The sequence below is a fragment of the Hylobates moloch genome, unplaced genomic scaffold, assembly GCF_009828535.3.
Source record: "Hylobates moloch isolate HMO894 unplaced genomic scaffold, HMol_V3 SCAFFOLD_3, whole genome shotgun sequence".
Lineage (NCBI taxonomy): Eukaryota > Metazoa > Chordata > Mammalia > Primates > Hylobatidae > Hylobates > Hylobates moloch.
The window spans coordinates 88246632-88267773 of record NW_026652278.1 but is presented as its reverse complement, the minus strand read 5'-3'; the positions used below and the strand labels follow the sequence as shown (position 1 = coordinate 88267773).

Genomic DNA, 21142 nt, shown 5'->3' with positions numbered 1-21142 from the left:
GTGGCCCACACCTGTAATCCCAGCACTTTGGGAGGTGGAGGCGGGAGGACCACTTGATCCTTGGAGTTCAAGACCAGTCTGGGCACTATGGTGGGACCCCCATCTCTACAAAAAATTAAAAATAACAATTAGCCGGTCATGTAGGCAGGCACCTGTGATCCCAGCTACTCAGGAGGCTGAGGTTGGAGGATCACTTGAGCCCCGGGCTGCAGTAAGCCATCATGGCACCACTGCACTCCAACCTGGGTGACAAAGTGAGACCTTGTCTCAAAAAAAACAGATGTGATGCCAAAGACAGAAACTATAAATTTAATATCAGTTACATTTTATAATAGAGTAAAATACGCAACTCCATTCCAGCAAAACTTTTTAAGTCCATTATGAGAATTGAAAGTAATGCAAATATGGCCAGGCGTGGTGGCTCACGCCTGTAATCCCAGCACTTTGGGAGGCTGAGGCGGGCAGATCATGAGGTCAAGAGATCGAGACTATCCTGCCCAACATGGTGAAACCCTTTCTGTACTAAAAATACAAAAATTAGGTGGGGCATTGTGGTGAGCACCTGTAGTCTCGGCTACTCCGGAGGCTGAGGCAGGAGAATCACTTGAACCCAGGACGGGGAGGTTGCAGTGAGCCAAGATTGCGCTACTGCACTCCAGCCTGGTGACAGAGTGAGACTGCGTCTCAAAAAAAAAAAGAAAGAAAGAAATGCAAATATTTGAGTAAAAATATGTGAACCATTTATTGAAATTTACATTTTTAAATTTACGCTTTATATACTGAAAAGTTCTTTATTTGGTGCATAATTTTATGAGTTTTAAAAAATGCATAGATTTGTGTAACCACCACCACAAGCAAGATACAAAATTGTTTCATCTCTGTCAATAAAATTCCTCCATGCTACCTTTTTAAAGTGAGATTCTCTCACCACTCTCAGCCTCTTGCAACCACTATCTATTCTTTGGGCCTATATGTTTGCCTTTTTTAGAATATTATATAAATGGAATCATACAGTATGTAGTCATTGAATCTGGTATCTCTTAACACGATGCAATTGAGATCCTTCTGTGTTGTTTTGTGTACCAATACCTCTGTTTGCTTTTCCTGCTGTTAGAAACGAGTGCCCGGTGCCACAGAGAAAACCAACGCATAGGCAGAAAATTCCTCAGCAAGACAAATTTACTTCTGCAGAAGGGTGTAGCTTGTGCCAGTCACAATCGCAAGAGTACACTGAGAGGGGTAGGGCAGGGGATTTTATCCCTGATACAGTTCCTAGCATTTCTGTGTCCCTTCCCCATTGGCTGGGGTTGGACCTCACGATCTAAGCTAACTTTATTGGCTAAGGTTTAAAATTGAATAGGGTCTATTAGGTGGGAAGGAAGGAGGACTGTCCATTACTAGGCGGGAAGGCATATCTGGACTTGTTTAGGCACAGCAAAGGTGGGAAGGTTGTTTACAGAACAGGTAGCTAGGAGACAAGGAAGTACAAGGAAGTTGGTCTTAACCAACAAAGAACAGGGAACTTAAGCTTTTTGCAGAGGAGTTTATCATCTCTGACATTGCTGACTCCTATTTCTTGGTATGGATTTACCAGTTTCCTTATCCATTCCCCAGTCCAGGGATATGCTGGTTGTTTCCAATTGGGGGAAATCACAAATAAATAAAATATTTTTAAGTTTAAGATTTGAAAAGATTGAAGAAAACACTAATATACACCTATGGTATGGGCTTGGGGAAATGTTTATTCCCAGTGTTATTAGTCATGATTCTCAAGAGAAACAGAACCAGTAGGAGGGAGTAAGGGAGAAAGAGACATTGGTGGTGAGAAATTGGTTCACATGATTATGGAGGCTAAGAAGTCCCACAATCTGTGATTTGCAAGCTAGAGATCCAGGAATACTGGTGGTATAATTCTGGTATGAGTCCAAAGGCCTGAGAACCAGGGAAGCCAATGGTGTAAATCCCAGTCCAAGGACAGGAGAGGATGAGACGAAATGTCCCAACTCAACGAGGCAGAAAATATGGGTGAATTCCTCCTTCCTCTGCCTTGTGTTCTATCCAGGCCCTCAGTGGATTGAATGATGTCCATACACATGAGGAGGGCAATCTGCTTTACTGAGTCCACTGATTCAAATGCTAATCTAATCTGTAAACATCCTCATAGACGCACCCATAATTAATGTTTAATCTGGACACCCTGTGACCAAGTCAAGTTTACCATCACAGCTATTCTTTTTTTTTTTTTTTTTTTTTTTGACAGAGTTTCACTCTTGTTGCCCAGGCTGGAGTGCAACGGCATGGTCTTGGCTCACTGCAACCTCTGCCTCCCGGGTTCAAGTGAGTCTCCAGCCTCCACCTCCTGAGTAGCTGGGATTACAGGCATGCACTACCATGCCCAGCTGATTTTTTTGTATTTTTACTAGAGATGGGGTTTCTCCATGTTGTTCATGCTGGTCTCGAACTCCCGACCTCAGGTGACCCACCAGCCTCTGCTTCCCAAAGTGCTGGGATTACAGGCATGAGCCACCACACCCGGCCACAGCTATTCATTTTTACTGTGAATTTGATTAACTCTGTCTGATTTTTTGCCTCTCATTTTTTCTGTTTTTGTACCTTTTTCCTTTTATATTTAGTTGACACCTAATAATTGTGCATATTTAGGGGATATAGACTGATATTACAGCCAATCATGTTTACTCTACAGGGCTGTGGAACAACAGAGCTCATTTCTTCTATCTAGCTGTAATTTTGTGTTCATATACCAAACTTTCCCCATCCTTCCCTCCCCACTACCCCCTCACCCTCTAATGCCCATAATTCTACTCACTACTTCTATGAGCCCCAATTTTTTAGCTCCCAAATATAAGTGAAAATGTGCAGTAATTATCTTTCTGTGTCTGACTTATTTCACTTAATGACTTCCAGGCCCATCCATGTTGTTGCAAATGACAGGATTTCATTTTATAGCAAAATAATATTCCACTGTGTTTATATACCAGATTTTCTTTTTCCATTCATCTGTTGGTGGACATTTAGGTTGATATTATATCTTGGCTATTGTGAATAGTGCTGCTATAAACACAGGAGTGCAGGTATCCCTTTGAAATATGGATTTCCCTTCCTTTGCATATGTGCCCAGCAGACTGATTGTTGGATTGTATGGTAGTTCTATTTTATTTTTTGAGAAACCTCCACACTGTTTTCTATAATCGTTGTACTAATTTACATTCCCACCAATAGTGTCTAAGAGTTCCCTTGTCTATGCATCCTTACCAGCACTTATTTTTTGTATTTTTTATGGTAGACATTCTAACAAGGGTGAGATGATGCCTCATTGTGATTTTGATTGGCATTTCCCTGATGATTAGTGATGTTGGACATTTTTCATATATTTGTTAGCCATTTGTATATGTTCTTTTAAGAAATATCTATTCAGATCCTTTGCTCACATTTTAATCAGATTACTTGTTTTTGTTTTTGTTTTTGCTGTTGAGTTTTTTGAGTTGTTTGTATATTCTGGATATTAGTCCCTTTTGGATAAATAGTTTGCAAGTATTCTCTACTGTTCTACAGGTTGTCTCTTCACTCTCATAATTGTTTCATTTGTTGTGCAGCTTTTTAGTTTAATACAGTCACATTTCTTTTTGTTGTTGTTGTCTGTGCTTTTATTTATTTGTTTGTTTATTTATTTTGAGACATGCTCTCACCTTGTTGCACAGGCTGGAGTGCAGTGGTGTGATTATAGCTCACTAAAGCCTCTACCTTCTGGGCTCAAGTGATCCTCCTGCCTCAGCCTCCCGAGCAGCTGGGATTACAGGTGCCCACCACCATGCCTGGCTAAACTTTGTATTTTTAGTAGAGATGGGGTTTCACCATGTTGCCCCAGCTGGTCTCGAACTCCTGTGCTCAAGAATCTGCCCACCTCACCCTCCCAAAGTGCTAGGATTACAGGTGTATGCCACTGTGCCGGGCCTTTCTGTGCTTTTTTTTTTTTTTTTTTTTTTTTGAGAGATGGAATTTTGCTCTGTTGCCAGGCTGGAGTGCATTGGCACAAACTTGGCTCACTGCAATCTCCACCTCCCAGGTTCAAGCAATTCTCCTGCCTCAGCCTCCCGAGTAGCTGGAATTACAGGTGTGTACCACCACACCCAGCTAATTTGTGTGTGTGTGTGTGTGTGTGTATTTTTAGTAGAGATGGGGTTTCACCATGTTGGCCTCAATCTCCTGACCTCGTGATCCACCCACCTCAGCCTCCCAAAGTGCTGGGAGTGAGTCACCATGCCTGGCCCTGTCTGTGCTTTTTTTTTTTTTTTTTTTTTTTGAGATGGAGTCTCGCTCAGCTGCCCAGGCTGAGTACAGTGGCCCAGTCTCAGCTCACTGCAAGCTCCACCTCCTGGGTTCATGTCATTCTCCTGCATCAGCCTCCCAAGTAGCGGGGAATACAGGCACCCACCACTACGCCCAGCTGATTTTTTTGTATTTTTAGTAGAGACAGGGTTTCACCATGTCAGCCAGGATGGTCTCGATCTCTTGACCTTGTGATCCACCCGTCTCAGCCTCCCAAAGTGCTGGGATTACGGGCATGAGCCACCGCGCCTGGCCCCTGTCTGTGCTTTTTAAGTCTTAGTCATAAAATTTTTGCCTAGACCAATGCCCTGAAGAGTTTTCTGTAGGTTTTCTTCTAGTATTTTTACAATTTTGGTCTTATGTTTAAGTCTTTAATCCATTTTGAGTTGATTTTTGTACATGGTGATAGGTAGGGATCAAGTTTTGTTTTTCTGCATATGGATATGCAGTTTTCCCAACACAATTTATTGAACAGGGGGCCCTTTACACAATGTATGTTCTTGTCAAGAACCTCATTTTAATTAAACTTTAAAGGACTTATAATATTGTAATTCCACTTATATGACTTTATAATAATAAAATAAATTATGGTTGATATATGTGCAAGTATATTTACATCAATCAGGGTTCAAATGGTAAAAGAGAGATCACTCAAGTATTACAACTGAGAGAATTTGATGAAGATTATTTAAAACAGGTGTTTTAATGGTAAAAATGAACACTGAGCTAACACGGGATGACAACATCAGGTAGCAGCTACCTGTCTAGGGCTGGGAAACAATGGAAAAGATTAAGGTCCTCAGAACCTAGAAACTCACAAGAGTGGCCCCAGAGAGCTAGAATTAGACAGACAGCAGAGGGAGGGGCAGTGCCAGGATCATGCTGGTACCTCAGGTATTCAGAGAAGAGCTTTGCAGAACTGGAATTCAGGTGCTGACCAGTTCCTATCTGAACTTCCAGAAAGGTGTGTTGAGGCATATTGTGTTCACCTCTGAGAGTCATTACTGTCCAGCTAGTGCTGGTAGCCAGAGTGGGATCAATGTGGAGAGTTCTGGGAGAGCTAAAAGAAGCTGGAGGGTGATCAAAATGTTCTGGAATTAGATAGTGGTGATGGTTGTGCAACTTTGTGACTATAATTATTATTGAATTACACACTTTTAAGGGAGTAAATTTTGTACGTAAATTGTATCCCAAATTTACAAATACTTTTTTTTTTTTTTTGAGACGGAGTCTAGCTCTGTCACCAGGCTGGAGTATAGTAGCATGATCTCGACTCACTGCAACCTCCACTGAAGAAGGAATTCATGAATTTTACAAGTATAATCAAAGACCACCAAGAAATTTTTACTTTTTCCTTCAAAAGCTAAGTGTAGTATAGCCCCCACCCCCATAGTCTAAGTTAGAGAAGAATACTAACTGCCTGGTTTTCCTTCTGTGCTCAGCAAGCCTTACCTGTACTCACCAGTTTCACATTCCTTGAGGCTCAGTGAATTCCTGCTTCACCTCCCTAGTGCAGCTGTAAAGTTACAAGGTTGATAAGTATATGTTACAGAAACATAGTTTCCCAAGGATGTGGAACATGTAGTACGGATAAATGTAAAAGAATGATCAACTGCCTTTGTTCTCACTTCTGTAAGTACACTTCCTGCATCACATAGCTCCTGGCCACTGGAAGCTTAAAAGGAGGCTGCATTCTTTGTCCAGGGCTCAGACTTTCCTGGACGCTAGTCCTACTGAGCCAGGTGGTCACCTTAATAAAGGCTTTCCTGAACTCTGTTCGGTCTCTCCCATCTCTGATTGCCCTGTAATGTATCTGGGGTCCTGTCTGGGATTGGAGATGGCAGGTTTCTGTCTCCTTTGCCTGTGGGCTAGAGCCACAGGATGCAGGAGATTTGGGACCCTTGGTGCCACTGGGTAAGACTTAGCCCAGAAGGAGAATGGCTCTCCCGTGTATTGGAGCCTTCCCCTGACAGCGCAAATGGAACCGACTCGGGAGTTGCAGGACAGTCACAGGAGCAGCACAGAGGCAGACTACTGAACCGCGGTGAGGTTGGGCCCTGGAAAAGCCTGTCCCATAAGGACGGAAGGGGAGCTTGATCACCTTCCCGGGAATGACCACTTATCCAACCCAGAGTGGCTGGGGGCGGCAGGAGTGGCCTACCAATTTGGATGAACCTTGTGTCCCCACTAACAAGTGAAAGTAGTTCACTGGATCTGGAGACAGAAACTGGGAGTGTGTGGGTGCATGTGAACCTACCTGGAACACGAGAAAGGCTCATTTCATCTGATGAGGAGTCTTGGGGTATGAGTGGTCTGTGTATGTCTGTGAATGTGGAAGCCTAACTAGGCTCACCACCCAGGTCACAAAAGAGGCTCATTTCATCCGATGAGGAGTCCTGGGGCAGGGGAGGTGTGTGAAAGTGTGTGAAAGAGATGGTCTCAGGAGAGGCCAATGTGAGGAGTGACATGGGGAGGTGCAGAACTCTTAGTGCAGAGTGTGTCCTCCGAGGTGAGTGTGGGACAAGCCAGACCTAGGTCACTGCATAAGACTGACAAGATTAGCTTCATAGCTTCACAGCAGTAGTTGGCTGTGACCTGGCCAAGCAGCATCCAAACCTCCCATAATAGGACCCTGTCTGGTGAATCAAAGAGTGAAAGTGAGAGTGAAAGTTCAACATGAGGGAGGAAATAAGAAGAAAAGTGTCGAAGCCAACTCCATAAGAATGTATATTGAAGAACTTTAAGAAAGGCTTTGATGGTGATTATGGAATGAAGATAACTGCAGAGGCTAAGAACCCTTTGTGAAATTGACTGCCCCTCCTTTAATGTAGGGTGGCCAGCTGAAGGAACCATATATAGGAAAATAATTGGCCGAGTGTTTCGGGTGGTCACTGGGGTCGGAGAACAGCCTGGGCGCTCTAATCAGTTCCCATTCATAGACTCCTAGCTGAAGGTGATTCAAACCCATCCAAAATGGCTACAGGCCGTTTTGAAAATTATTGTAAGACTCTACTGGCTTGTACAAAACAAGGAACCACAGAAAAGGCCCACAAAGCATAGGTCCAGGAGAAAAAGCAGCAAGGAAAACAGGAAAAACCTGTCCCACAGGCCCCATAAAAAGAGCTAGAGACTCCACCCACTTATCCAATTTACCAGCCTCTGGCAAAGCTTAGGCAGGAAGTCACTCCAGCAGCTGCCTCCAGAGGGTCAGACTTGGAGGAGAGTACCCCCCAAACTTCACCATGTAGGGAAGAGCCAGGGCTACTGCCCAATAAATCAAAGGAGGAACTCCAAGATGAGGTTGGCCATCTCTAGTCAGGACATGCCTGAGCCATGCAGATGCCCCGCAGAGAAACTAGGGGATAGATCTATCTAGATGCACAAAATGAGGCTCAAGGAGGAGAATGGCTTTATGTTTATCAGCCCTTCTCTACTACAGACATTTTCAACTGGAAACAGCATACTCCCTCCTATACAGAAAAACCCTGGGCTCTTATCGACCTGATGCAGTCCATCTTCTTAACTCACAACCCAACCTGGGCTGACTGCAAGCGGCTCCTTCTGTCACTGTTCAATACAGAAGAATGCCACAGACTAATACAAGCAGCTCATCAGTGGCTAGAAAGCAACACTCCAGTAGGCACAGGAGATGTCAGACAGTATGCTCAGCAGGCTTTGCCAATAGAAACTGACCCAGGCTGGGACCCAAATCAGGCCCAAGGGCTGCTGAACTTGCTGAGATACTGAGAGGCTCTGATACCAGGAATAAACGCTGGTGGGGAAAAAGGCAACAAACAATGGAAATGTTTCAGAGGTCCATCAGAAACCAGATGAAAGCCCCAGTGAGTTCTATGAGAAGCTTTGTGAGGCTTACCAGCTCTACATACCTTTTGACCCAGAAGTGGCAGGGAATCAGTGCATGGTTAATGTGGCATTCGTGAGTCAGGCACAAAATGACGTTAAGTGACATTTGCAGAAGCTGGAGGGGTTTGAAGGTATGAACATTTCCCAGCTTATCCAGGTGGCAACCAAAGTGTTTGTAAATCGAGATGAAGAAGCAAAGTGGGAGGCCAAGTGTAGAGCAAAGGAAAAGGCAGAGTTATTGGCTGCAGCCCTGGTTGAAAGAGAGGCTCAATTTGCAAGAGGACATGGACGTGGTCATGGATGTGGTCCCAGTAAAGGACAAGCTAGGCCAGGTCAGGAGACCAGGACAGGTCAGGAAGGTTGGTCTAGACTAGAGAGAAATCAATGTGTGAGACACAGGCAAAGAGGGCATTGGAAAGATGAATGTCCAGAGAAAGAAAAGGATAAAGGCAACAGCCAGGGACAGACTGGCTGGACAAGGCCTCCTTCCACCACTAGGCAAGACATAGTAGGATCTGATGTGAATCTTAATTGGGCTGGCAGAAGCCAGTGACCACCTTGAAGACTGAGACAGATTGGGCTTCATCTCATTAGGCTCCGAGGAGCCCACAGTCTCAATGGTAGTAGGGAGCCTAAAAATAGACTTTATGGTAGACACAGGTGCTGAACACTCGGTTGTGACTCAAACAATTGGGCTGTTATCAAAACTCTATCCTAATATTATCAGGGCCACAGGTATCACAGAAGAAACACCTTTTTTCAAATCAAAGAGATGTATGATTGGAAACCGAGAAGTCCAACACAAGTTCTTATACTTGCCAAACTGCCCAGTGCCCTTGCTGGGGAGAGACTTGTTGCAGAAGCTGCAGGCTCAAATCTCCTTCACACTGAGTGGAGATATGACCTTGAGCCTAGGGCAAAAGAAGGCTATGATACTAACTCTTACAGTACCCAAGGCAGAGGAGTGGAGACTTTATGAAAGTAGTTGCCAGCAGTGTGGAAAGGAGTACAGCACAGCAGAGAAAGAAAAACTGTTCACAGACTTACTCCTTAAGTTACCAGGAGTCTGGGCAGAGGACAATCCCCCAGGGTTAGCAGTAAATCAAGCATCTGTCATAGTAGAGCTACTACAAGGAACCTACCCAGTGTGGATCCATCGGTATCCCATTCTCATAGAGGCTCACCAAGGGATTGCAAAACACTTAAAACAGCTCCTTGAGTTTGGAATAATAGAGAGATATGTCTCCTCATGGAATACTCCCCTATTGCCAGTGTTAAACCCTTCCGGCAACTACCAGCCTGTACAAGATTTAAGGGCAGTCAACAAGGTAGCTGCTACACTGCATGCTATTGTGCCTAACCCATACACTATGCTTGGACATATACCTGCTATTGCTGCTTGGTTCATATGCTTGGACATTAAAAATGCATTCTTCTACATCCGATAAGCCCCTGTAAGTTGAGACTTTTTTGCCTTTGAGTGGGGCCCATCTCAGTATACCTGGACTAGACTTCCCCAAGGATTTAAAAACTCCCCAACTATCTTTGGAGAAGCACTAGCCTCAGACTTAAAGGCTTTCACACCAACAAGTGATCGCTGTGTCTTACTGCAATATATAGATGATCTGCTGTTAGCCACACCCATAAGAAAAGAATGTATCCAAGAAACAGAGAGTCTCCTTCGAGTGCTGTGGGAAGCTGGCTATAAAGTGTCTAAGGAAAAGGCACAGATCTGTGGCCAAGGAGTTCGGTATCCTGGCTTTTACATCTCCCAAGGGCGGCAGGAGCAAAAAGAGACTCTTTGTAGCATTCCTCAGCCAGACACAAGGCAGCAAGTGTGGGAATTCCTGGGGCAACTGGTTTTTGCCACATGTGGATTCCTGACCACTCGCTCCTAGGAAAGCCTTTATATGAGGCAACCAAAGGAGGGGAAAAAGAGCCCCTCCTTTGGCGAAAATAACAGGACATGGCTTTCAAGGAAATCAAGAAAGCTTTAACCCAGGCCCCAGCAGTAGGACTGCCAGACATGACAAAGCCCTTTTATCTGTATCTTCATGAAAGAAAAGCAATGGCTACAGGAATCTAAGTGCCAATGCTAGGGTCATAGTATCAGCCTGGAGCATATTTGTCCAAGCAACTAGACTTGGTGGCTATGGGATGACCACCCTGTTTCAAGGCGCCGGCTGCCACTGCCTTGTTAGCCGAAGATGCTAACAAGCTCGCATTTGGGCAGAAGCTGATAGTTTGGGTGCCCCACATAGTTGTCACCTTGATGGAACAGAGAGGACTTCATTGGCTCTCTAACCCTAGGATGCTAAGATGCCAAGGACTCCCATGTGAGAATCCATACATCACCTTAGAGACTGTGAATACCCTAAATCTGGCCACACTGTTACCAATAGAATGTGCAGAACAAGGAAAGCCCTGTTATGTGCCCCAGGGTACCACTGCTGTGTAGAAACAGTGGATGAAGTCTTTTCAAGCTGGAAAGACATAAAGGATCAACCCTTAAAAAACCCAGATGTTGAATATTTTACTGATGGAAGCAGCTTCATATCTGAGGGTATCAGAAAGGCCAGATATGCCATAGTCACATTAAGCTTGGTGGCCGAAGCCTGCCCCCTACAGGTAGGAACCTTAGCGCAGAAGGTAGAACTAATAGCTCTCACAAGAGCACTACTTCTAGAGAAGGGAAAGTCAGTGAATATCTATACTGACTCAAGATATGCTTTTGCCACTTTGCATGATCATGGAGCCATTTACAATGAAATAGGACTGTTAACTGCTGAAGGAAAAGAAATAAGGAACAAAAAGGAAATAGAGCAGCTCCTAGAGGCTCTGTGGGCTCCAAAGGAAGTAGCAGTCATCCACTGTAAAGGACATGAAACAGGAGGAAGTGATAAGGCTACAGGAAACAGAAAAGCAGGCAAGGAAGCAAAAAAGCCTGCAATGACAGAAAACACAAAGAAAGAAGAGAATTATGCCATTCCCTTTTTAGAGCCTCCCCTTGCAGACACTCCTAACTACTCATCCAATGAGAAGGCGTCATTTGCACAGGAAAATGGGAGTTGTTGGAAAGAAGGCTGGTGGAAGTTTTCAGATGGGAGGATGCCATTCCAGAAGACATTGCCCCCTGATTTTAAAGCAGTTTCACCAAGGAACACACATGAGGAAGACAGCTTTAGAGATTCTCATAGGGCAGTATTTCTATGTGCCACACCTAACTGCCATCACTCGAGTCGTCTGCAAGCAGTGTGCTACTTGCACCCAGAATAACCCATGGCAAGGGCCTATTGGCCTCCAGGAATTCAGGAAACAGGAGCAGTGCCATGTGAAAACCTACTTGTAGACTTTACCAAACTGCCTCAGGCCAGAGGCTATCGGTACATATTAGTGTTTGTCTGCACCTTTTCAGGGCGGGTCGAGGCATTCCCCACCAGAGCAGAAAAAGCACAAGAAGTAACCAAGATATTATTAAAAGACATTATTCCTAGATTTAGACTGCCTCTAACCTTAGGCTCGGACAATGGACCAGCTTTTGTGGCAGAAGTAGTACAGCAACTAACTCAGATGTTAAAAATTAAATGGAAACTGCATACAGCCTATCGCCTACAAAGTTCTGGAAAGTTTGAAAGGATGTACCAGACACTGAAACAACTGTTGAAGATGTTTTGCCAGGAGACTCATTTAAGGTGGGACCAGGTATTGCCCATGGTCTTTCTCTGAGTCAGGTGTACCCCTACTAAATTAACTGGGTATTCACCCTATGAGATACTGTACGGCCCACCACCCCCACTTACATCTCAAGTAAAAGGAGATTTAAAGGAAATTGGAGAACTGACCCTAAGAAGACAAATGCAAGCATTAGGTGAGGTGATGCAAGAAGTACAAGGGTAGGTAAGAGAAAGAATACCTGTTAGCCTTACAGATGCAATACATCCCTTTCAACCTGGGGACTCTGTATGGGTTAAATGCTGGAATCCTACCACCCTCAGGCCCTTATGGGATGGCCCCCATATTTTGATCATGTCTACCCCTACTGCTGTTAAAGTTGCAGGTATTACACCTTGGATCCATCACAGCTGACTGAAACCTGCAGCCTCAGTTCAAGACCAGTGGACGAGTCAGCAAGATCTAGATCATCCAACTCAACTGATCTTGCAGAGGAACCAAGGCGCAGCAGGAAAAGACGACAGCCCTGCTCCGACCACACCAGAAGCTGGTCTGTCAATGCATGGTTGAAGCTTAAAGAAATGTCAAGCCCTGCTCTACTCACACAACCGGAAGGTGACTAGTCTAGGCATGGCTGAAGCTTAAGGAAAAGTCAAGCCCTGCTCTAGTCACACAACCAGAAGCTGACTAGTCTATGCACTGCCAAAGCCTGAGGAAGCCAGCATTAGATAAGTAAATGTAGATTGAATTTGCAAGTGTAGTTATACTATTGCTTATACTGATTGTCTTGCTGTCACAGTATCTTTGCAATTGCTATCAAATTTGTTGCACAGGAGGATGCCCGTGCATAGTATAAACTTAACTGCACTAATGACAATAATGTTAACAGGCACGGGAGGAAACCAGGATAATTCTCATCATTGTATGATAGAAGGTTGGTCTGGTAAAGGTACAACTAAAACCCTGTTATATCAAACTTATTATGAGTGTACAGGAACTCCCCTGGGGACATGTGTTTATAATCAAACCAGCTACTCTGTCTGTAACCCAGGAAATAGGCAACCTCAAGTATGTTATAATCCAGGCCTCCTACCCTATGACTTCTAGTTTGAAATTCAAATAGGGAACCCTTTATTACCCTCATATGCCAGTCCTAAAGACATTAGAACTGGGATACTCATAAGCAAAACACAGGTATTCCCTTATTCACATAAAGGATCTGTTTCTATATATTTTGATGCCTGTCAGGCTACACACCTCAGCAACCTAAACAATCTAGGAGTAGTCTGCAAGAACTTAGGACAAGAAAGAGTCAGCAGCAAGGCTGCTAAGATCATTACAGGAAAACCAGAAGAAGAATGTCCTGATTGTAATATTCAGTGGACCACACATGAGTTCAGCCAATACCTTTATGCAGGGAGAGTAGCTCTGCTAACCAGCCAAGAAGCAAAGATAACTTTACCATACCGGAATTTGTTATAAGCTTCAATTCAAACCCAGGTGTCTGGCTATTAAAAACCCCTATCATTGGAAGATACTACACAGCACAACGGGGAAAAGACTTTCAAACTCAAGTGGGAGATATGACTTGTTTAGGTCAGCAATATTTTGAAGAGTCTAAGAACAAGACATTGGAGAAGCTTTATAGACAATTCCTCTGTACCATATTTTAACCCTCTCTCTCAGTTTCCAGCACTAAATCAATTGTGGTATCAACTAAATGCTCCAAATGTTTGGAAAGCACCGGCAGGACTATATTGGATCTGTGGGACAAAAGCCTATCAACTATTGCCCAAGAAGTGGACCGGAGTCTGTGTTTTAGGGACAATAAGGCCATCTTTCTTCTTGCTCCCACTGAAACAAGGGAAAGATTTTAGTTACCCGGTCTATAATGAAGAAAGAAAAAAGACCAGAATAAATGTCTTTACTCAGAAACTGTAGAAAAGATAAACAAAAACATAAAGAAGGACACTGAGATAGGTAGCTGGAAAGATAAAGAATGGCCTCCTGAAAGAATTATCAAATACTATGGGCCAGCTACATGGGCACAAGATGGATCATGGTGCTACCGCACCCCTATTTACATGTTAAACTGAATTATAAGATTGCAAGCAGTACTAGAAATTGTAGTCAATGAAACAGCCTGAGCCTTGGATGTGTTAGCCATACAGGCCACTCAAATGAGAGATGCTATATACCAAAATAGGCTAGCATTAGACTACCTCCTAGACTCAGAAGGAGGAGTTTGTGGCAAGCTTAATTTGACCAACTGTTGCTTACAAATCGATGATAATGGAAGAGCTGTTATGGAAATTACTGCTAGAATGTGGAAGTTAGCCCATGTCCCAGTCCAGACTTTGTCCGGGTGGAGCCCAAACTAACTTTTTAGAGGATGGTTCTCATGGTTTGGAGGCTTTAAAACCTTGATAATTGATTTCATAGCTACAGTAGAAGGATGTCTAATAATGCCTTGTCTGGATGCTCCTTATCAGAAGCATCCAGTCTACTATTGAAGCAATAGTGGACCAAACAACTACCACCAAAATAATGGCATTACAAAAATACCAATCAGTCCCCCAGGAAGAATATGAGCCTACACAGGAAGAGACAAACAATTGTGGTGCTCTTTATTAATCTATATTTATGGTGAGCACCAATGGTGGGGGATAAAGAAGGATTTCATGAATTTTACAAGTATAATCAAAGACCACCAAGAAATTTTTACTTTTTCCTTCAAAAGCTAAGTGTAGTGTAGACCCCACACCCCCGTAGTCTAAGTTAAAGAATACTAACTGCCTGTTTTCCCTTTTTGCTCTGCGAGCCTTATCTGTACTCAGCAGTTTCACATTGCTTGAGGCTCAGCGAGTTCCTGCTTCACCTCCCTAAGGCAGCTGCAAAGTTACAAGGTTGATAAGCATATGTTACAGAAACATAGTTTCCCAAGGATGTGGAACATGTAGTATAAACAAATGTAAAAGACTGATCAACTGCCTTTGTTCTCACTTCTGTAAGTACACTTCCTACATCACATAGCTCCCGGCCACTGATTGCTTAAAAGGTGGCTGCTTTGTCTGGGGCTCAGACTTTCCTTGACAGTAGTCCTACTGAGCCAGGTGATTACCTTAATAAAGGCTTTCCTGAACTTTATTCGGTCTCTCCCATCTCTGATTGTCCCACAACACCACCTCCCAGGTTCAAGTGATTCCCCTGCCTCAGCCTCCCCAGTAGCAGGGATTATGGGCACGCACTGCCACGCTCAGCTAATTTTTGTATTTTTAGTAGAGACGGGGTTTCACCATGTTGGCCAGGATGGCCTCGATTTCCTGACCTCGTGATCCGCCCACCTTGGCCTACCAAAGTGCTGGGATTACAGGCATGAGCCACTGCACCCGGCCCAAATACTTTATTAAAAGAAGAAGCTGGAGACTAGAACTAATGGATAAAGTAAAGGGCTATTCCTGGGGTGAGATTAAACAAAAGCATACTGCAAACAGGAAGGAGGGAATTCTTTAATCTGTTATCCTTCCTACAGTTATCATTATAAAATTTAAAAAATTAGGCCAGCTGCGGTGGCTCACACCTGTAATCTCAACACTGTGGCGGGCCAAGGTGGGCAGATCACTTGGGGTCAGATGTTTGAGATAAGCCTGGCCAACATGGTGAAACCCCATCTCTAATAAAAATTCAAAAATTAACCAGGCATGCTGGCAGGTGCCTCTAATCCCAGCTACTCAGGCAGCTTAAGTGGGATAATTGCTTGAACCTGGGAGGCAGAGGGTGCAGTGAGCAGAGATTGCACCATTGCCCTCTAACCTGGGTGACACAGCAAAACTCTGCTTCAAAAAAATAAAAATTAGGCTGGGCATTGTGGCTCACACCTGTAATCCCAGCACTTTGGGAGGCCGAGGTGGGTGGATCACCTGAGGTTGGGAGTTTGAGACCAGCCTGAACAACATGGAGAAACCCCACCTCTTCTAAAAATACAAAATTAGCCAGGTGTAGTGGTGCATGCCTGTAATCCCAGCTACTTGGGAGGCTGAGGTAGGAGAATCACTTGAACCTGGGAGGCAGAGGTTGCAGTGAGCCGAGATCGCACCATTGTACTCCAGCCTAGGCAACAAGAGTGAAACTCCATCTCAAAAAAAAAAAAATTAGAATGATATTCAATGTTAAAAACACAATGCTTCATTAGCCCACACAAAAAAGATTCCAAAGCACATAAGACAAGCCTATGCTTTATTTGCAGGCCCTTGACATAAATGCAGTTAAGGGCACCACCACTTAGCTTTCACATAAACATGGGTCTCAAGCCACTGTTCACACTGTGAAGTTCTGTAATTCCTAAGACTCTTTCAAAAATTTTGAGGGAATTGAACTATTTCAACTTTTGAGCATAACATGAGACTTTATTTATAAACATGATTTAGAATTCCCTTAAAGTATGAAAATTTAAATTCTTATATGAGAGAATATATGTTTTCTATAGGCTCATGTATAATGGATAAAATACAAGGGAAAGGTTGAAAAGAGCCTCATGAAACTGATAGCAGTCATTACCTTTGTGGAAGAGGCTACACTGGGGACGCTGGTCAAAGGAGCTTTTATACTTACATGAAAAGGCAATGCATTTTACTATTACTTATGACCATGTAAATTAATAATTTTAAAGAATAGACACACAAACCTGATACATACACTCACATTTGGGATGGCAGGAGGGGGAAAACCTAACATGGCTCTTTCTGTATGGCATGGGAACTTCCTCTCTCTGGTTTTCACTTTTGCCATCTTCAAACTGGGTCAATCTACTCTACCACCCAGGGTTCCGAAAATAAAATGTGGGAGCCCCTAGTCCAAGGCCTACCTGGAATATTGTAATTCCTCATTAAATGTGCTTTAAGTATTATATCAGGGTTCTCCAGAGAAACTAAGTGTGTGTGTGCATGTGTGTGTGTTTGTATACTTACATATATACGTGTGTGTATATTTACACATGTATATATAAATGAGAGAGATTTATCATAAGGAATTGGCTTATGCAATCATGCAATTATGGAGGTTGACAACTCTCAAGATCTGAAGGATGATGAGTCCATGTTTGGAGACCCAGGAGAGCCAGTTGTGTAGTTCCAGGCTGAAGGCCTGCAGGCGTGAGACCCAGGAAGAGCAGATGTTTCAATTCAAGTCCTAAGGCAGGAAAAAGCTAATGTGTCAGTAAGAAGGCTTGTTTTATTCAATTCTTCAACTGACCAGATGAGGCCCACTCACATCAGGAAGACAGTCTACTCAGCCTACCAGTTATGTTTTCTCTTGTTTTAGTGGGGGCTTTTGCTGTTTTTCTTTGAGGGGGGGAGTTATTTTTAGCATAATTAAACTTTTTGTGTTTTTAACTTTGTTTGATTTTAGATTCAGGAGTACATGTGCATGTTTGCTACATGGGCATATTGTGAACCAGTGGGGATTGGACTTCTAGTGTACCCATTACCTAAATAGTCAACATTATCCAAATAGTGAGCCCTCACCCCCTTTCCACCCTCCCCACTTTTGGAGTCCACAGTTGTCTATTATTTCCATCTTTGTGTCAGTGTGTACCTATTGTTTAGCTCCCACTTATAAGTATGAATATGCAGTATTTGGTTTTCTGTTTCTGAGTTACTCTGCTTAGGATAATGGCCTCCAGCTCCATCCATATTGCTGCAAAGGACATGATTTCATTCTTTTTAAAGGCTGGGTAATATTCCATGGTGTATAGGTACCATATTTTATTTATTCAGTCAAATGTTGATGGACACTTAGCTTGGTTTCATAATTTTGATATCGTGAATAGTGCTGCTAGGAATATATAAATGCTGGGTTTTGTTGTTTGTTTGTTTTTGAGACAGGGTCTCACTCTGTCACCCAGGCTGGAGTGCAGTAATGCATTCCTGGCTCCCCGCAGCCTCAACCTCCTGGGCTCAAGGGATCCTTCTGCCTCAATCTACCAAGTAGCTGGGACTACAGGCACATGCCATCACACTTGGCTATTTTTTGTAGAGATAGGATTTTGCCATGTTACCCAGGCTGGTCGAGAACTGCTGGGCTCAACAGATCTACCCACCTCAGCCTCCCAAATTGCTAGGATAATAGGCATGAGCTACACGTTTTTGTTTTGTTTTGTTTTGTTTTGTTTTTTGAGATGGAGTCTTGCTCTGTCGCCCAGGCTGGAGTGCAGTGGCTTGATCTCAGCTCACTGCAACCTCTGCCTCCCGGGTTCAAGCACTTCTCCTGCCTCAGCCTCCCGAGTAGCTGGGACTACAGGCAACTGCCACCACACCCGGCTAATTTTTTATTTTTTTTTCAGTAGACACGTTAGTCAGGATGGTCTCAATCTCCTGACCTCGTGATCCATCTGCCTCGGCCTCCCAAAATGCTAGGATTACAGGCGTGAGAAACACTGCCCATCCTAATTTTTGTATTTTTTTGGTAGAGACAGGGTTTCACTATGTTGGCCAGGCTAGTCTCAAACTCTTGAATTTGTGATCCACCCGCCTTGGCCTCCAAAAGTGCTGGGATTACAGGCATGAGTCACCGCGCCCAGCCGTCTTTTTTATGTAATGTCTTCTTTTCCTTTAGGTAGATACCCAGTACTGGGATTGCTGGTTCTATTTTCAGTTCTTTGAGAAACCTCCACACTGTGTTCTGTAGAGGTTTATACTCCCACCAACAGGGTATAAGTGTTACCTTTTCTCTGCAACCATGCCAACATCCATTGTTTTTTACTTTTTTTTTTTTTTTAAGACTAGTCAAGTGCAGTAGTGAGAAGGGGAGAAAAAATAGAACCAGGAGTTGTCTATAACTGACTAGGAACAATCAATTGAGATAACTCAGTACCTTCAGACCAGCCTTGACTTTTTAGTAATAGCCATTCTGCCAGTCTACTGGTTTAAATGGTAATCTCATTCAGAAACTCCCTTACAGACACATCCAGAATATCTGGGCAACCCGTGACCAAGTTAACACATAAAATTAATCATCACAAATATTAACCATCATTGTTGTGCACAGGAGGAATCTGAGCCCAGAAAACCAAAGTGAGATCACAGAGCATTCACTGACAAACTGGAACTAGCACCCCAGTTCCCTAATGAGGCCCCTTTCATTGCACACAGGGACAACCTCCCAAGATGTGAAGGCTAATCCAAGTAGCCATGCAGAGACCTGGAATCCAATTTCCACAAACCCTGGCCCCACTCCCATCTGTGACTCCATTTGGGATCCTTAATTCATTGACCATCTTTTCTGTCACCTGGAGTATGTCCTAGAGCCATGTTGGTGCCAGCCATGTCTACATCAGTGTTTTGAGCTGGAACAACCTGAATATGTATCCTGAACCCTCTCCCTGCTGCTTGGAGATCTTGAATTCCTTGTAGGAGGAAAAAGGGATGACTTGGTGATGAAATTCTTAGAATATGCTTGAGGTTATAACCCCTCATCCAGCTGAGGGATGACTTTGAAAGGTGGGACGCTAAGAACAAAGGTGTTAATGACAGGTCCAGAGTCTGAAAGGTGGGTAGCAACCATTGCCTCCCAACTCCCTTAAATAAAAGAACTGTAGGCCTCATCCCCAGAGAGGCCTTTTACTTCCAGGAGAAGCAGCCCCTCTTACCAGGATCTCCTTCACACCTGTTCCCCCTGAGCAAAAGGGGCTTGCTGGCTGCTGCAATCTGCCTTACTCCCACAAACACAGTGGTAGAGCCCCCAGAGGACTTGCAGCCTCAGAAGAGGGACTGGAAAGATGAGGGGACTATGGCAGCCTCAGAACAGCCACAAAGACTCACTCCTGAACATGTCGGTGGTGGGAGCAACAGGTTCAGTGTGGACAGTGGTACAATACAGTAACATACAATGATCATGCCTTTGTTTCTCTTATTTTCTGGAATATATAAATGGCTATGGGACTTACGTTTTAGCCAAGATGGAGTAACAGGAACCAAATTTATCCTCCCATCTGAAAGAACTCGAACAGCAGACAAAATATTGGAAATGGTGGCGCACCAGACCATGGACATCAGGCAGTTGAAGGACAGCGTTCCTGAGAGACAGGGATCAAGTGAGGTGAGCCCTTGATTGTCCCAGCTTACAGCCTGAGACATTCTAGGCAGTGGCATGGGGAGGGGAGCCCCAGGCAGAGCCCAGAGCACTCCCTGGTTAAAGGAAATGAAGCTGGGGCCAGGTGCAATGGCTCACACCTATAATCCCAATATTTTGGGAGGCCGAGGGGGGTTGGATCACTTGAGGTCAGGCATTCAAGACCAGCCTGGCCAAAATGCTGAAACCCTATCTCTACTAAAACTACAAAAATTAGCCAGGCGGTAGCGGCATGTGCCTGTAATCCCAGCTACTGGGGAGGCTGAGCAAGAGAATTACTTGAGCCTGGGAGGCACAGGTTGCAGTGAGCCAAGATTACACCACTGCACTCCAGCCTGGGTGGCAGAGCAAGACTCTGTCTCAAAATATAAAATAAAAATAAAAATAAAGGAAATGGAGCTGGCATTTGCAGGACTGAGTCTGCAAGGGAGGGAGCTGCACCAAGAGGAAGCTCCAGAGATGATAAGCAGAGGAAAAAACCAACCAGAAGAACGTAAGAGAACAGTGTCCAGCTTTAAACTCTAGCTTTTTAAATATACTTCCCCCCATCATTCTGTCCTTTCCAGTTGGGCTCACTTAGCACTTCCAAGTTCCCAGGAAATTTCTGGAGTGGGTGTGGCACTGGAACTTGCCAAATACAAGTTATCTTTCTGTGATTTGCTCCCTTCAGAACCCTGGCACATACGCCTTAGTCCAGTGCCCTTCTCTGTGCTGGGAGAGAAGGGTCTGTCACTCTGTGCCAAGGAAGTCCCCAGGCAAGCAGGCAGATTCCCTTGGACTTCCCTCTGGAAGCCACCACACAGTCATGGCTCTGATGACACCCAACGGTGCATAGAGCACAGGACTCCAGCTGGAGCTCTGAGAGGAAATCTACCCTCTTTCAAAATCATGGAAGTGAGGTTTGTGGATAGGTCAGAATTTGAATCTCCTTTGGAAAGTGACTCTTTTGGGGAAAGGGGGCACAAATTAAGAATCTGATGTGTGCTATGAGCTGTCTCTTCAGAAACATGAAATTACTCAAGCAGCAACACAATTTTGCTCATTCAGTGAAGTTCATTAACTTCCTGCATCTCCTTAGCAGGCACCAGCTCAACAACTGCTGGAGACAAAAACGTCAGTTTCCTGCTTATCT

The 21142-nt window shown here is 44.1% G+C and overlaps 1 long non-coding RNA gene across 1 annotated transcript; it reads right to left on the bottom strand.

Moving 5' to 3' along the window:
- Positions 1-5020: 5020 nt before the first annotated feature.
- On the bottom strand, positions 5021-19956 carry LOC131383098 (uncharacterized). The gene is made up of 3 exons (XR_009212857.1): positions 19826-19956; positions 5800-5863; positions 5021-5417 (listed from the first exon to the last, which is right to left on the bottom strand). It is a non-coding gene; the product is annotated as an uncharacterized LOC131383098 (long non-coding RNA).
- Positions 19957-21142: the final 1186 nt, after the last annotated feature.